The following is a 15,682-nucleotide window of genomic DNA, read 5'->3' on the forward strand; positions in this document are numbered from 1 at the left end:
CTTACAGATGGAAGTTGAGGAAGAGTCACGCCAGTATCTCACGATCAACACGCATAGAGGCTTGTACCGGTATAATAGACTGGTTTTTGGAGTGGCATCGGCTCCAGCAATTTGGCAGAGGGCCATGGAGCAGGTATTACAGGGAATTCCAGGCACACAATGTTACCTGGACGATATTCTGATTACAGGAGATGATGACGAGGAACACCTTGCAAATTTGGAACTGGTGCTCACCAGATTGAAAGAATATGGACTTCGAGTTAATCGCCAGAAATGTGAGTTCTTTCAGAAGCGGATCTCGTACTGTGGTCATGTCATTGACCAGGAGGGGCTTCATAAGTCTCCTGACAAGATCGAAGCTGTTGTGAAGGCTCCCGCTCCGGATAATGTATCCCAGTTGAGGTCGTTCCTAGGGTTGATTAACTATTACCATAAGTTTCTGCCAAATTTATCCACGGTGCTGCACCCGCTGAACGCTCTTTTGCAGAAGGGAGTACCATGGAAGTGGAGCGAGGACTGTAAGAGGGCCTTTCGCAAAAGCAAGGCATTGATCACCTCAGAGGAAGTGTTGGCTCACTTCAACCCAACGCTGCCTATTTGTTTGGCTTGTGATGCTTCTCCATATGGTATTGGAGCAGTACTCTCACACAAGTTGCCAAATGGCCTGGAGAGGCCAGTTGCGTTCGCATCCAGATCATTGACCTCCGCTGAGCGCAACTATGCTCAGATAGATAGGGAGGCTCTCAGCCTTGTGTGGGGAGTAAAGAAGTTTAATCATTACCTGCAGGGCCAAAAGTTTACGCTTCTGACAGACCACCAGCCGTTGGTATCCATTTTTAACCCTAAGAAGGGTGTTTCGGTGATGACAGCACAGAGACTCCAGAGATGGTCCCTTTTCCTAGGGGCACATCAATATCAGATCGAATTCAAAGGTACAAAGCAGCATGGTAATGCTGATGGGCTGTCGCGCCTGCCACTACCTACAGAGGAGGAGGCACCGACGGTTGACCCTGTTGAGTTATTTCACTCGACCATCATCGAATGTTTACCAGTCACCAATGCAAGTATTGAAAGAGAAACCAGGAACGACCCGACACTGTCCCGGGTCTACGAAGTGACAGTGAAGGGATGGCCAGCACATGGTGATCCACTGTTACCGGCATTCTCAGCAAGACGAGAACAGCTGTCCGTCTGTCAAGGAACATTGATGTATGGAACAAGGGTGATTATTCCTCCTAAGTTAAGAGAGAGAGTTCTAAAGGAACTGCATGAAGGTCATCTGGGGAGAGTCAAGATGAAAAGCCTTGCTAGGGCTTATGTGTGGTGGCCGGGTATCGACCAACAGATAGAGGATCTGACGAAAAGCTGCTCAGGGTGCCAAAAAGTGCAAAATGCACCTCCGATTGCACCGCTGCATCCATGGGAATGGCCTTCAACCCCATGGCAACGTGCACATATTGACTTTGCTGGTCCATTCATGGACTCCATGTTTTTAATTGCGGTGGACGCACATTCTAAATGGCCAGAAGTGATTAAGATGACTACCACTACCTCGGAAAAGATGATCGCGGTGCTAAGAACGATATTTGCAAGAAATGGATTGCCAGAACAAATATGTTCAGACAACGGACCACAGTTCGTGTCAGAAGAATTCCAGAAATTCATGAAGAAGAATGGGGTGAAACATTATACCTCTGCCCCATATCATCCGGCTACAAACGGGTTGGCCGAGAGATTTGTACAAACGTTCAAAAAAGCAATAAAGGCCATGAGCGAAGATCAGATTCCACTACAACACAAGGTGGACAAATTCCTACTGGCATATCGAAACGCCACTCATGCAGTGACAAACCAAAGTCCTGCCATGATGTTCTATAACAGGAGGTTGCGGTCCAGGTTGGACTTGTTAAAACCAAATGTGCGGAGGGAAGTTGAAAACAAACAGTTCCAGCATATAAATAACAAGACCACTCGGAGTTTCGAAATAGGACAACCAGTGTTAGCCCGGGACTATAAAAACGAGAAATGGCAATCTGGAACAATTCGGGCCAGACAAGGACCCCTGATGTACACGGTAGATATTGGTGAAAATGTAATACGGCGTCATGCTGACCAACTGGTAGAATCGAGAACAAGGGTCGAACCCATGGTTACGGCAGAGACAACCGTGGAAGAAGTTAGTGAACCTGAAGCATCTACCTCAGAAGTGAATGTACCTGATGATGATGTCCAATCCATAAGAGACCAACTAGATGAATCACCCCAGCAACGAGAATCAGAGACCCCTGAAAGGCGTTATCCAACTCGAATCAGGAGGCCTCCTCAGAGACTGAATCTTTGAACTGTTTTGCATGAAGTTGTATATATATATGTTATTATGTTATGTTAAATGGGGATATAACTGTTAAGCTAAAAAGGGAGGATTGTGGTGTATGTAACCTGTTCCACCTTAAGAGATGTACTACTTTCTCTTGGCTGCTGTATACTGTAATACCGGTGGTGACCACACCGGTATAGAAGTGTTGTGTAGGGATTTGCTGGGCAGTTCAGCCCTGACCTCCGAATAGTAAAGGCCTGTTAAAGTTATTCTTGTGGTCTGTGTCCAGTGATTTATAATAAGCATAACTGGGACACACAGACTTAACAGCGACGATGGCTCTGCCAGTGGCCCTCAAGGTGACTGTGGCCCTGGATTTGTTCGCCACTGGATCCTTCCAGTCTGGAGCAGGAGACATAGCTAACATCTCCTAGTTCGCCATCCATCGCACTGTACTCCAGGAGAAGGGACTTCATTGTCTTCTCTCTGAACAGAGAGAAGCAGGAGGAGGGCACACGTGGCTTTACCAGGATATCGGGCTTCCCCATGGTGCAGGGCGCCATCGACTGCACACACATGGCTTTGCGGCGCCGCATATCAATCCTGAGATGTACCGCAACCACAAAGGCTACAACTCACTTAATGTGCAGTTGGTGTGTGACAATGCCCAGCACATCATGATGGTGAATGGCCGTTATCCTGGCAGCAGTCATGATGCCTTCATCCTGCGCCAGTCAGGTGTGCCAGCAATCTACCAGTCACCACGTCAAACCCGAGGGTGGCTATTCGGAAACAAGGGCTATCCGCTCGACACCTGACTGATGACTCCCCTCTACAACCCCACCACTCGTGGCCAGTAGTCATATAATAACAGCCATGCTGCTATGAGGAACCTCATTGAGCAGACCATCGGGTTGCTGAATCAATGGTTCTGCTGCCTTGACTGCTTGGGAGGAGCTCTCCGGTACATGCCGGAGTGGGTGTCCATTTTGTGCTGGTCTGCTGCATGCTCCACAACTTGGCCATCAGGAGGGCACAGCTCTTGTCACCATGGGTTCCGCGACCACCTCAGGAGGAGGAGGAGGAGGAAGAGGAGGATGAAGAGGAGTAGGAAGAGGAGCAGGAGGAGTAGGAAGAGGAGGAGGAGTAGGAGGAGGAAGAGGAGGAGGAAGAGGAGGAAGGGAGGAGGCAGGCAGTAAATCCCTATTCCGGACAGGCTGTCCATGAGCGCCTTATCAGACTCCGGTTCCAATGAATGAAACCCCAGATCCCCGTTGTTCAACGCTTCCCCACCTTACCATCCCTCTATCACAGAACATCACATTGCAAGCATAATTTATAAATGAATCAATGCAACACTACATAAAAAGTCAACTAATCACCCTTGTGTATTTGCTTAGTGTCTGCCTTCCATGTTCCTTTGCCTGTTCTAGTGCTCCTATGCAGTGCTACCCCAGTGGCTATAGCATGGCTGGTGGAAGGCTGCTGACTTTCCGTGGGGTCACTGCAGATGGCCTTGCAGGATGACCTCAAGCAGCTCTGGGCCTAGAAGGCCCAGCTGTAGACTGCACCACCACGGCATGGGTGGCAGCAGTCTGGATTGGCTGGCTGTCAGACAGCAGCAAGGGCACTGGCAGAGTGGCAGTGGTGGGAGTATGAATGCTGACAGCTGTCTTGGGTATCTGAAAGGAGAGAGGACAGCAGGTTCTTGCTCCACGGAGCCATTGCCACTCCCCCAGGACGGCGCCTCAGCATTCCTAGCCATCTGTTGGAGGACAGATTGCTGGACTGCTGTGAGACCCTGCAGGCCCCTTTCCACACTCATAAACCCAGTCCCGATAGCATCAGTCTGAGCTTGTGTGTCAGCAAACGGAGGCTATATGAGAGCAGTCTGAGCTTCCACTGCAGCACTCAGATGTTGGGTCGCTTCTGCTTGTGCTGCAATGGAAGCTGCGACATCGCCCATCACACCCAGCATCATGGTTTGGTCCACAAGGTCCCTCCTGGAGTTGTCCATCATTTCCATCCTGGAAATCATGTACTTCAAACTCCGTGCAAAGCCTCATGCAATGTTGGAGCCAGAATCCTCCATGCTTCTTGACACTGACAAGAGGCTCTCTGGCAGGCCTGCCACTGCACCAAGCACTTCTGTGTGCATGCCCATCACCCTTCTTCTGAAGGCCGCCGCATCAAAGTCCTCCTGTGAGTACTGTGCAGCAGAAACTGTGTGTGAACTCGTCTTCCGGGGAGCTGGCACCCGAGCTACCCTTTCCCATTGGCCTGGCTGGAGCCCACTCATGCCCGGTGACACATCATGTGCAGATCCCGCCTCTATATTACCCTCTAAAGTTGGCGCCGTGCTATTTTCTGAGCTGGTGCCTGGGAGAGTCAGATCAAGTGACGGTACTTCTTCTTCTCTATCAATCTATTCCTAAAGTTTTTTGTGGACTTGCTGGGCTGCTGGCAGTTCTTGGGTATCTGAAAGGAGAAAGGCACAAAGGTCGGGTTGTGGTGAGGGGAGGGGGAAAGCAAGATATCCATGCATACATAATCAGCAGCTTGTAAGTGAGAAGAGATTGTGGGATGAGGGGGAAGTGGGATGTGAGAAGAAGGATTAGGTATGAGCATACCATCATCATCAATGCTTTCAAACTCGCTGCTCGCCACGGCCTCAGTGACTGCCCCTCCCAGCCCCTCCAATTATCTCCAGCACAGTCTCCTCCAGCACAGTAGGGTTGTGCAGACATGTTTTCTCCCTGCCTGTCTGCTGCTGCTCATGCCGGTTATGAGCCACCTTTGCCTGCAAGAGAAAGGGAAGTGTGTCAGTGAGTGTGGCGCAATGTGTTTGGGTGATGTGCCTGTCATGGTAGAATAGCTTACATTGTGTGCAAGGTGTGAGATGTGGGTGTGAAGCTTGCAGCAGTGGTAAGTGTGTGAGGGTGAGGTGAAACTATGATTGTGAGGTATGAGTCGTGATTGCTAGAGATTGTTGGTAGGTGAGTGATGGGGGTGTGGTGCATTGAACAGTGTGTGAGGCTAGTTGTGCAGTTGGTGGGATATGGCATTTGAAGATGGATTCACTCACCTTGACCACTCGTGTGAGGTCATTAAACTTCTTGCGGCACTGGATCCAGGTCCTGGGGGCACTGATGGCTTTGGCTATCTCCTTCTACTGCCTTCTGGTATTCTGTCTCGAAGGCCTCCTGCCCCACTGCGGGCAGAGGACCTGTCTTCTCCTGTATACACCCTGGACCAAGGCCTCCAGTGCTGCATCTGAGAAGCGAGGTGCACTTTCTCTTCCCTGTTGTGACATCGCTACAGCTGCAGTGAAAAGGAGGTACTTCTGCAACAAAGCACCTCCCCTTTAAGAAGTGCAGAGAGCCTCGGCAAAATGTTATTGGACAGCAGACTGTGCCCGATATTGGCCCCCTGTTGAGCGCTGAGCCAACCAGCAGCACGTTTAGCACTGAGCTCAGCGCTCCAATCATTATAATGAGCAGCTAGCACAAATTGTTGTGCTGCCTGCACTACTTTCAACGGTCGGGGGCAGATCACGCATCGTGAGCCCCGCCACCATTTTCAGGCCTAATCCAATTTCACCCCCGAAGAATCAATAGGCATATATACCTCCACTCCAAAAATTGTTCTACCATTTTATTTATTGCAAAACTCCCACTCACCTGCTGAACTCTTGCCCTGATCAGATTAAAACATCATTGTTTTATCATAACAAAGTGAATACTGGCCAGCGAACACTGTCTTTTGGTGGGTCTTAATGGGTGTACAAGTTTAGAAGACAGTCTGTGGCCAGCAAGTAGTAGAAGTTGCCCATCTAGTCATTTATTTTTGGTGTTAAATTTTGTTTTATAACGCTCCTGTGAAGCACCTTGGGGCATTTTACTACATTAAAGGTGCTATATAAATACAAGTTGTTGTTGTTAATGCATCTCCTTAGTCTGATGTTAGCCGGCAGCAATTTAGTTTAGTCTGTGCTACTGATAGACGGGGGTGTGAGCAAAATTCAGAATACAATTCAAATACAAACTCTATTTGCCCACGAAGAAATATCAGCAGCGATATTTCGCTGGAATTTTTTGAGGATGTAACTGGTAAAATAGATAAGGGAGAACCAGTGGATGTGGTGTATTTGGACTTTCAGAAGGCTTTCGATAAGGTCCCGCATAAGAGATTAGCATGTAAAGTTAAAGCACATGGGATTGGGGGCAAGGTATTGACTTGGATAGAGAACTGGTCGGCGGACAGAAAGCAAAGAGTTGGAATAAACGGGTCATTTTCCGAGTGGCAGGCAGTGACTAGTGGGGTACCGCAAGGATCGGTCCTAGGACCCCAGCTGTTCACAATATATATTAATGATCTGGATGAGGGAATTGGATGTAATATCTCCAAATTTGCAGATGACACAAAGCTGGGTGGGAAGGTATGCTGTGAGGAGGATGTCATGAAACTCCAGTACGATTTGGACAGGTTAGGTGATTGGGCAGAAACATGGCAAATGCACTATAATGTGGATAAATGTGAGGTTATCCACTTTGGAGGCAAAAACAGGAAGGCAGATTATTATTTGAATGGCAATAGATTGGGTGAAGGGGAAGTGCAAAGAGACCTGGGTGTTCTTGTGCACCAGTCGCTGAAGGTAAGCATGCAGGTGCAGCAGGCGGTTAAGAAGGCAAATGGTATGTTGGCCTTCGTAGCAAGAGGGTTCGAGTACAGGAATAAGGATGTCTTGCTACAGTTGTACAGGGCCTTGGTGAGACCACATCTTGAGTATTGTGTGCAGTTTTGGTCGCCTTATCTGAGGAAGGATGTTCTTGCCATGGAAGGAGTGCAGCGAAGATTCACCAGGCTGATACCTGGGATGGCAGGAATGATGTATGAGGAGAGATTGCGTCGATTGGGCTTATACTCACTGGAGTTTAGAAGATTGAGAGGGGATCTCATCGAAACCTATAAAATTCTGTCAGGCCTGGACAGAGTAGATGCTGGAAGGATGTTCCCGATGGTCGGGGAGTCCAGAACCAGGGGTCATAGTCTAAGGATAAGGGGTAGGACATTTAGGACTGAAATGAGGAGGAATTTCTTCACCCAAAGAGTGGTGAACCTGTGGAATTCTCTGCCACAGAGGGCGGTGGAGGCCAGTTCATTAAATATATTCAAGAAAGAGTTGGATATATTTCTTAAGGCTAAAGGGATCAAGGGGTATGGGGAGAAGGCAGGGACAGGGTACTGAATTTGAATGATCAGCCATGATCTCATTGAATGGCGGAGCAGGCTCGAAGGGCTGAATGGCCTACTCCTGCTCCTATCTTCTATGAACGAATGGTGCTCGCCATTCATTACGCTTACAACTGCCCACAGACTTTTTGTGGGCTTTTGAGTGGCAACTTACGGTCATCGGGCTTCTGAAACAGTGCGACGCCCTCTAGATGGGATCTGGGACCTGTGTGAACAGGGAAAGCAGCAGCGTGTCTCTTCAACCAGTCAGATTGAAGAATCCTCACTGTGAGATGCAAAGATCTTGACTGGGGTAGATTTTCTGAATGGAGAGGAAGAGTTGTGGTTGGGAAACCTGGAGTTTTAACTCCAGAGCTTGTGTCTTTTCTACCCGAGCAGGTTCCCTGCCCAGAAGACAGCCTGATTGACAGGCTTGGCTCCCTGTCAGGCGGGGAATGCACCAGAGGAGCCCACAGGTTAGGAGCAGCTAGGGAGCCTGCTGCTGGGGTAGTGATATCATAGGGTGGGGATGGGGGGGCGTATCAACAATCTTGGAGGGAGTGTCGGCGATCCTGGAAGGAGACACAGGTTAGCTTGGGGGGCTGGGAGGAAGCACTCCTGCTCCTCCTGGCCCACAAGCAGTGCTAGAAAGGCACTTACCTCTTCCACGTAGCAGACCTCGTCTCCCTTTAGCTGCCGGTATTTCCCGACGCCCAGGAATCCCTGCCGGCCAAGGTTAAACCTGGAAGGCAGCTAAAATATGAGGCACACAGCTTCATTATAATATTGACATGACCAACCCATTTCCTGTGAGTGGGTTGGTTGCCTACCCTTCAGTCCCACCTCTGTTAAAACCGGAAGTGGTGGATTGGAGGCTGGTTGGGGTCGGGTTTGAGATTTTAAAAAATGTTCACATCCCACCCGACTCAAACCCATCCGTTTTTGGAGTTAAATTCCCCCGCAGTGTCTAAATCAGGAAGTGTAAGTTAGAATATACAATTCAATATAAAATCATTTACAGAAAGCAAAATAAAGACAAGAAAAGAAGGATGGAATTAAGAGAGAGATAAAAGAGATGGAAAGAAAAAGTTTTTTAAAAATTATTTAAAATTTTAATATTTTACAATCTCCAACAATAATTTAAATCTGAAGGGATGAGACTCCACACTTGTAAAAGTACATTTTCAGTGCCAGAGAGGTTGTTTGGTAGTAATATAGACTTAACATGCTGTTAAAAATTGACTTGCACTTGAATGGACAAACCCTAACTTTTTCTGGCGTGTTTAGTGGGTATCTAGTGGGTAAGTACCACAATTTCACTCCCTTCATGTGTTCGAATGCCGAGTCTCTCGGTGAGGTACTGGTATAGCGCAGCTTGTGGAGGAGCAGGGCAACTCGGTCAGCAACTTCCTGATTTCCATGTTTAACCACACAGGTGTAGACGACAGAAGCTGCTGCCTGATTTCCTCCATAATAATGGTGAGCGCTGACAGCCTCACCAATATTATTGACACAAAATCCGGGCCGATCTTTCTACCCAATGCAAGGCGGGACATTTAAATGTTACAAGTACCACATAGTATTGTTGGCGATTTTTATTACTTACAATGCAGCTCTTCTTTCCCCAACACTCACATGACTGCAAGATGAAAGGCAGTAGGGGAGATTTTCTCTCTGCATTAGATGTCGCAAGATCGCAAGCATACTCTTTAGAAATTGATTTATGATTTTGCTATAGTTAGTGCATAAAGGAAATCTAACCCCATGACCACTACAATGGCACTTAGACTTATATTCCAGAATTAAAAGCAGAATTCAGATCAACAGTGGAACATTTCTGATGAATTCAGTCATAGAGCCAACAGTTTTCACTAACTCTATGACAAACTAGAATGCTAGCTTATATTTAGCACAGTAAAAACTCAAACTGTTTAACTCAAGTGCAACCTTTCAACACGGAAGCCAATGACACATGATTACAGTGAATATTAAACTATCCTATACCATGAAAATCAAAGGATTTTATCATGGATTTTGGGTAGAAATAGGATATTTAATGGCTTACTGTTGACTATCATTTGTATCTCACGACAAAATAATTTAATTCCACTGTTATCCATTGAATATCCTCTATCGAGTAAAAGAAAAAAATAAGGCATCCCAAAATGATTCACAGCCAATCAATTATTTTGAGGCAAAGTCACTGTTCTTGTGTAGGAAAACTCAGCGGTCAATTTGGACACAGCAAGGTCCCATATCCAACAATGAGATAAATGTTAATTGAGCCTAATGGCTCCATTTTCCAAGCCCCGAGGAGGCGGGCATGGAGGCGGGACAGCACATAAAATCGGAGAAATTGAGGGCGGGTGGCAAACCTGCCTCCGTGCCCTTTTGCCAGGAGGCGGGAGGATATGCAGCTTCGGGTCCCATCTCCTGGAGGTGGGAAAGGCTTTTAATCCTTTTAACTGCCTGTTAACAGGTAGTTAACTGGCAGAAAAAGGGATTAGTGCCATTTTACCTTCACAGGTGAAGGCCTCCGGACCTCGGAGAACCCCGTCGGGTTGGAGGAGACGTGGAGGAGGTCTGCGGCGGTCGGAGGCACCTGGAAGTAAGGTGTAGAGGTGAGTGATGGGTGCAAGTGTGGAGTGGTAAGTATGCAAGGTGAGTGATAAGTTTAAAAAGGTGTTCACTTACCTTTTTTTTTACTTCTATAGCCTTTAGCCGAGCTGGATCGGGAGAGCGGACATCCACCTTGTCAATTGCAGGTAATGGCTGATTGCCTCCGCAAGATCCTGCAAATTCATTGACAGGATAGGCGCACCAACGTCAGTGTTCTTGCTCAGGCCAACATCCCCAGCATCGAAGCTTTGGCCACACTCAATGAGCTCCGATGGACGGGTCACATTGTCCGCATGCCCGATACGAGACTACCAAAACAAGCGTTCTACTCGGAGCTCCGGCATGGTTTAAAAGCCCCATGTGGGCAGAGGAAACGCTTCAAGGACACCCTCAAAGCCTCCTTGAAAAAGTGTAACATCCCCATCGACACCTGGGAATCCCTGGCCCAAGACCACACAAAGTGGAGAAGCATCCGGGAAGGCGTCGAACACCTCGAGTTTCTTCGCCGGGAGCAAGTGGAAACCAAGTGCAGGCAGCGCAAGGAGCGCACGTCAACCCAAGCACCCCACCCACCCGCCCCTTCAACCACCGTCTGCCCCACCTGTGACAGAGTCTGTAGGTCCCGCATTGGACTCATCAGTCACCTGAGAACTCATTTTTAATGTGGAAGCAAGTCATCCTCGGTTCCGAGGGACTGCCTAAGAAGAGAAGAATGGCTGATGGACCCTCCGATCCATCAGACATCTGAAATTTACTTTTTTACAATGTTTTTTCAGTCCTCACCACAAAAACTAATCAAACTAAAGAGAAGGTCAGTGTTTGACAGCTTCACAAGCTGTCAAACACTGCCATTTCTTCTTTCAAGAAGTCTTGACAGATAGCACGTCTGACGTTGACGTGATCTGTCAGTGACTTCTTCCCTAATTGGCTTGCTGAGCTCGCAGGGCGGGCTTAACAAGGTCAATCAGGGGAAAATCCCTCTGAATGGACAGGCGAGGATGGAGGCGGGACATTGACACGACAAGCAGCAGTCCCGCCTCCAAGTCGCCTCCATTGACAAAATCCAGCCCTAGATTTGTTATCGCCTGAAATTGGTAGTAAAATGGTGGATGCGCTCCAATCACACACCTGTTCACGTGGGCTTAGGGACCCTGCTAATTTGTTCCCCGTGCCTGCCTAGAATACAATACCTGAGCTGCCAGCATTTCACCAGCAGCTCGCCTAACCGGCAGTTGGTAGGGGCAGGAAGTTGGACGTCACTGATATCAGTTAAAGATAGTCGGCACCTCGTAAAGGGAAGGTGCTTTGGAGGTGCTGGTGGAGATGGTCGGCAGGAGAAGGGTCCTCATCTTTCCACCCAGCGGCAAGAAGGTATCCCAGCTAACTTTCTGGTCATGGTGGCAGAGCAGGTCCATGTACCTGGCTGTAATGCAGATAAAAGTTTAACAAACTCGCATGGGCTACTAAGGTAAGTCTCCTAACACATATCTCTCATTACTCTCTGCTTAGCCATGCTTTACCTGTAACCACAACACTCAAAATCCTACCTTCTCATGCTTCCCATCACCCTCCTCCAATCACTGCATCTGAACTAACTGCTGAGATAGCTGTGGTGAGTGACCTCGAGTTGCTCTGGCTGTAGAGGGCCCAGTTACAAACTGCAAAATCTCGGCACAGGCTGGTCAGTCAGGCCTAGCTAGCTGTCCATCACCAACAAGGGCACCAGTTGAGAGTGTAATGTTGATTGTCGCTGCATCATCTGGAAGGCTATCCTCCTCTTCCTCTGTCCCCACTGTGCCTGCTAGAGTTTCAGGTGAGAAATTCATGGCCTTAGCGCCGCTCTGTAGCACCATTAAATGGTGCTAAAGTGGCAGCTGCCACTCTTTCGCCAGCTGCTGGCGGTTCGCGCGGCGACCGCCATTTTCGTCCTTACCTTTGCACTGCTGGTAACTGGCAGCCCCATCCTGAATAAAATGGTGGCATTACTGGGTCTAAGCACGCCAGGTAAAACCTGGTTTGCAAGCAGGTTGACAGTGGCGATGTCTGCACCTTTTAAAGGGACACACACATTGTTCAGGTAAGTTTGGATTTAAGGTTTTGGACTGGGTTTCTTTGATTTTATTGAAGTGGTGGCTTGCTGCAATAGATGTGAAAAGTTTTTTATGTGTGTAGGGAGTGCTGCTGGATGCTTGCAAGTGCTTGGATGGTAAATGAAGGCCTTTGAGAAGACAGAAAATGCTGCAAACACTCAGCAAGTCAGGCAACATCCGTGGAAAGAAAAACAAAGTTGACGGGCTGGATTTTCTCAATGGAGACAAGTTGGAGGCAGGACTGCTGCTTGTCGTGTCAATGTCCCGCCTCCATCATCGTCTGACCAACCAGAGAGATTTTCCCCTGATTGACCTTGTTAAGCCCGCCCTGCAGGCTCAGCAGGCCAATTAGGGAGCAAGTCAGTGGCAGAGCACGTCAACGTCAGACGTGCTATCTGTCAAGACTTCTTGAAAGAAGAAATGTCAGCATTTGAAAGCTGTCAAACACTGACATTCTCTGTAGTTTGATGAGTCCTTGTGTTCAGGCCTCATCAAACCTTTCCACTTTGTTGATTTCAGATGGCTGTTGGTTCGGAGGATCCAACAGCCAGTCTGTGAAATCAACAAGGAGGATGTCCGCTCTCCGATCCAGGGTGGATGAAGGCTGCAGGAAGTAACCTTACATACTTACCACTCCACACTTGCACCCATCACTTACCTCTACACCTTACTTCCAGGTGCCTCCGACACCCGCAGACCTCCTACACATCTCCTCCAACCCGGCGGGGTTCTCCGAGGTCGGGAGGCCTTCACCTGTGAAGGTAAAATGGCACTAATCCTTTTTCCTGCCTGTTAACTACCTGTTAACAGGCAGTTAAAAGGATTTAATCCCTTTTCCGCCTCCAGGAGACGGGACCCGAAGCGGCACATCTTCCCGCCTCCTAGCAACAGGACACGGAGGCGGGATGGGGGCGGGTTTGCCATCTGCCCCCACTTTCTGCTACTTTACCGGCAGTCCCGCCTCCATGCCCGCCTCCTCGGGGCTGAGAAAATCCAACCCCTTATCTCCGGTCAAGTTGCTGCCTGACCAGCTGAGTATTTCCAGCATTTTATGCTGCCATTTCACATTTATAGCATCCGCTTGCAGAGGGACGAGGAAGACACAGAAGAGGAGGAAACTGCAGAGGAGGAAGCCAAAGATGAGGAAGCTGCAGAGTAGGAATCAGACAGAAGGACGCATCCCAGACAGCCCCTTTGTGGCAAGGATATCCGGGATGGAATAATCCGCATCTGGTCCCAGTGACCACAACCCCAATTTTCCTTTCAACATTAGTCCCACATCTTACCTTCCCCCTGTTCCTCTTGGCCACAATGCTGAAATAAAAACCACCACAAAGCAAACTTCCCAATCCACCTATATACGCCTATCCATCCAATGTGACATCAAGAAATGAACTCATAGACCCGTATGCATTCTCTTAGTGAATGTCTTGTGTGTGCCTTTGCCTATCCTACTGATGTCACGCAGTGCTACCCCAGTGGCTGCAGCATGGCTGGTGGAAGGCTGCTGACTTTCAGTGGGGGACACTGCAAATATCCTGGCTGGTTGACCTTGAGGAGCTGGTGGCTGTGTCAAATCAATCTTCTTCTTCTTTGCCTTTGTCTCCTCCAAGGGGGTGAGGTGAGGCTAGGAATGGGAGATGTGCCTCGTGATTGGTGCAGATTGTTGGTAGGTGAGTGATTGGGGGTGGGGGTCATGAATTGAGCAGTGTGTGAGGCTAGTGGTGCAGTTGTTGGGGGTGGGGATTTTGAAGATGCATTCACTGATCTTGAAATCATGAAGCTTCTTTGGGCACTGGAGCAAGGTGGTGGGGGCGACACTGCTGGCAGTGACGGCCTTGGTGATGCAGTCCCACATTGTTCTTTCTGGAGGGCCTCCTGGCCCCTGTGGGTAGAGGTCCTGTCTTGCAGTGTTGACCCCCTGCACAAAGCTGGAGTGCTGCATACGAGATCTTTGGTGCCCCTTCCCTGGCTTGCTAAGCCATTTGTGTTAGTGTTGAGGCATATTTCCCATTTTTTGAGGTTAGTAAGAGAATTCAGCTTTAAGAGCTGAATATTCAATTTTGGGACTTCTTTTTAATGTAAAAATTTTTTTAAAAGGCAGATTGGGATGAAAACTGCATTGTTTCACTTAATTTTAATATGCATTGCTTCAGTGTGTATGGCCCCTTTAATTCTCAGACCTCTTCATTACCCACAATTCCTTGCGAGCTCCACAGCCTTGCTTCCAAAGGCTGTGGAAAACTGCAACGCCAGACCTGCACACAAACTTTGGGTCAAAGGCCTCCAGCAATGCCAACAGAATGGTGTTGCTTGGCAGGTAAGCACTGCACCAACAATCTCCATCCCCCAGATGAATTTTGCTCCATTTGCGTTGCGACCATTTTCTCCACTGGCAACTTTACTGCCAAAAACAAATTTCTTCCCCTCAGGATCTGAAAATGAAGAAAGGTTACTGGTAAGGGATAAGCAAAGAAAGAATAGTGGCTGCTGAAAACAACAGCCCTTTGTCATGCATAGTGTGCGAGGGTGAAATATCAGTGAGAAGGGAAAGAGGGTGAGATGGCCAAAAACCCTGTGGGACGTGTTCTCCAGCCTCTCTAGTGGCAACGCTCCTGACATAACCCCTGCCCACAATGTCCATGATGATCTCTTCCAGAGGGGGCAGGATGTGTATGGATGGTGGGCCTCCCCCTGTTATTCTGCACCAGCTTCTCCTGCAAGAAAGAAGGGAGTGTATTAGTGTTAGCGCCAGTAGACACAGGGACCAATTTAGCGTGGTTCCCGAGCCCACACGAGCAGGTGATAACAAATTTAGGCCCCAATGCTGTGCTCCTTGGAGTCGACTGCCAGGGTTGCCTAAAAAATATCTCAGAACAAATGTAGCAGTGGCCTGGGTGAGCATGGGCTGCCACACTGCTAAATTCATTGTCGTTGCACCTGTTCCATGCCTGAAAAATGGGCACGACTGTAGTGTATGTACCTTTAAGAGGAGAACAATTTTACAGCTCCTGTATACTGTAGTACCGGCAGTGACCACACCTGTATATAAACCCTGAGTAGGTATCTGTACTGTTAGTTTTTAGAATACCCTCATCCAGTAAACACCTGTTGATTGTTCATCTGCAGTCTCCGTCTATTTATTGAAGAACACCATACCTCAAGATTCACGGATTTAACAGTGGCGACGAGGCAGATTCGAACCTACCTGCAACACTGCATTTCCTACCAGGGATTCGCTCCTGGAGGACAGTGGAAGCAAGTCGAGGCCAGAAGCACGGGCGTCGACCACGAGCAACCGTCCAGCCATCCAGCAGAGATTGAGCATCGCAGGGGAGGCTGTTGAGAGCTGGGCTTGGTTCTCCAGTCACGACGATCCAGCGCAACAGGCTGGCAACAGGTACGGCGCAGACCCTTACCGGAC

The sequence above is a fragment of the Somniosus microcephalus genome, chromosome 4 (genome assembly GCF_052327205.1).
Source record: "Somniosus microcephalus isolate GS21.2 chromosome 4, FLI_Smic_1.0, whole genome shotgun sequence".
Taxonomy (NCBI): domain Eukaryota; kingdom Metazoa; phylum Chordata; class Chondrichthyes; order Squaliformes; family Somniosidae; genus Somniosus; species Somniosus microcephalus.